The sequence below is a fragment of the Arachis ipaensis genome, chromosome B02, assembly GCF_000816755.2.
Source record: "Arachis ipaensis cultivar K30076 chromosome B02, Araip1.1, whole genome shotgun sequence".
In the NCBI taxonomy this organism is placed as follows: Eukaryota; Viridiplantae; Streptophyta; class Magnoliopsida; order Fabales; family Fabaceae; genus Arachis; species Arachis ipaensis.
In genome coordinates this window covers 44,026,577-44,029,442 of record NC_029786.2, presented here as the reverse complement: position 1 = coordinate 44,029,442, position 2,866 = coordinate 44,026,577, and positions in this window count along the sequence as shown.

Sequence of the window (2,866 nt, the reverse complement as noted above, 5' to 3'; positions counted from 1 at the left end):
ATTTTTTTTTTGAAAAAGATTTTGAAAAAGATAAGATTTTTAAATTGAAAATTTGATTTGACTCATAAAAACAACTAGATTTTAAAATTTTTTGAAAAAGTCAAATCTAATTTCCGAAATTTTAAGAGAGAAAAAGGGGAAGATATTTTTTTGATTTTTGAATTTTTAATGATGAGAGAGAAAAAACATGAAAATGATGCAATGCATGAAAATTTTGGATCAAAATAATGAATGCATGCAAAAATGCTATGAATGTCAAGATGAACACCAAGAACACTTTGAAAATCATGATGAACATCAAAAACATATTTTTGAAAAATTTTTAATGCAAAGAAAACATGCAAGACACCAAACTTAGAAATCTTTAATACTCAGGCACTAAGAATTCAAGAATGCATATGAAAAACATCATACAACACAAAACAATATAATATGAAGATCAATCAAGAAGGTTTTATCAAGAACAACTTGAAGATCATGATGAATGCAATGCATGAATGTAATTTTCGAAAAATGCAAGATGAGTATGCAATTGACACCAAACTTGACTCAAGACTCAAACAAGAAACACAAAAAATATTTTTGATTTTTATGATTTTATGATTTTTTTTTTTTGTATTTTTATTTTATATTTTTCGAAAATCATTTGAAAAAGAAAAATAAGGATTCCAAAATTTTTAATATGAATTCCAGGAATCTTACAATCTTAATCTAAAGCTCCAATCTGAGGGTTAGACATGGCTTAATAGCCAGTCAAGCTTTAGCATGAATATGGGAGTAATTCATTCAATTTTAAGCCAAAACCTCTGTCCAAAAGAATTTAGACATGGTTTTATAGCCAGCATGCTTCAACATGCTTCATGAAACTCTAGAATTCATTCTTAAAAATTCTGGAGAAAAATATATTTTTGAAAACATTTTTATTTTAAACTTTTTTTTTCGAAAACAAAGAAAATGGTCCAAATGCTCTGTCACAGCACGGCTAATCATCTGAGGTTCTCGATCATACTGGAATAGGATTCACCCTCCTTTTGCGTCTGTCACTACGCCCAGTACTCGCGAGTTTGAAACTTGTCACAGTCATTCAATCCCTGAATCCTACTCAGAATACCACAGACAAGGTTTAGACTTTCTGGATTCTCATGAATGCCGCCATCAATCTAGCTTACACCAGGAAGATTCTGATTAAGAGATCTAAGAGATACTCATTCAATCTAAGGTAGAACGGAAGTGGTTGTCAGGCACGCGTTCATAAGGAATGATGATGATTGTCACGTTCATCACATTCAGGTTGAAGTGCGAATGAATATTTTAGAAGCGGAATAAGTTGAATTGAACAGAAAAACAGTAGTACTTTGCATTAATTCTTGAGGAACAGCAGAGCTCCACACCTTAATCTATGGAGTGTAGAAACTCTACCGTTGAAAATACATAGGTGAAAGGTCCAGGCATGGCCGAATGGCCAGCCCCTCTGATCTAAGAACCAGGCATCCAAAGATGATTCCAAAGATATCAAAGATGTCAAAGATGTCTCATACAATAGTAAAAAGTCCTATTTATAATATACTAGTTACTAGGGTTTACAGAAGTAAGTAATTGATGCATAAATCCACTTTCGGGGCCCACTTGGTGTGTGCTTGGGCTGAGCTTGAATGTTACACGTGCAGAGGCTCTTTATGGAGTTGAACGCCAGGTTGTAACGTATTTCTGGCGTCAACTCTGGTTTGTGACTTGTTTCTGGCGTTTAACTCCAGACAGCAGCGTAGAACTGGCGTTCAATGCCCTTTTATGTCATCTAAACTCGTTCAAAGTATGGACTATTATACGTTGCGGGAAAGCCCTGGATATCTACTTTCCAACGCAATTAGAAGCGCACCATTTTGAGTTCTGTAGCTCCTGAAAATCCACTTTGAGTGAAGGGAGGTCAGAATCCAACAGCATCAGCAGTCCTTCTTCAACCTCTGAATCTGATTTTTACTCAAGTCCCTCAATTTCAGCCAGAAATACCTGAAATCACAGAAAAACACACAAACTCATAGTAAAGTCCAGAAATGTGAATTTAACATAAAAACTAATAAAAACATCCCTAAAAGTAACTAGATTCTACTAAAAACATACTAAAAACAATGCCAAAAAGCGTATAAATTATCCGCTCATCAGTCATCTGGAGTTTTTCTTGTGGCGCGGTTGCGTCGGTCATGCACCCGCGTTGCTGCTTCTTCACTTCTGGCACGCGATCGTGTCGTCCATGCGATCGCGTTGATGCCAGTTTCTTCAAAACTCCGTTTCGCACTTTCCTTCCATTTTTGTACGTTTCCTTTTCCATCCTTTAAGTCATTCTGTCTTAGAAAATCTGAAACTACTCAACACACTAATCACGACATCGAATGGAAATAAAGGTAATTAAAATAATTAATTTTAAAGCTTAGGAAATATATTTTTCACGTACATCACCTAATAAGGGAGGGAAAGTAAAACCATGCAATTAATATGAATAAGTGGGTGAAGGATTGAATAAATCACTCAAACTAAGCACAAAATAACTCATGAAATATGGGTTTATCAAGTTATCAACTCAGCTGTTGATTGAAATTGGAATTCTTTGCTGGTTAATTTGTACTCCAATAACTCTAGTCTCTCCATAGGAGTTGACTAGGACCTGAGGATCAAATTAATTTGTCCACTTGACTTTCTTTTGTTTAGCAAGGATCAATTAAAAGTGGGAGCAGAATCCAATTCTCAATCACACCTGATAAGGATAACTAGGATAGGACCTAATTTTCTTATACCTTGCCAAGAGATTTTTATTATTATCAATTTATTTTCCTTGTCATTTAAATTACTTGTCCCTTATTTCAAAAACCCA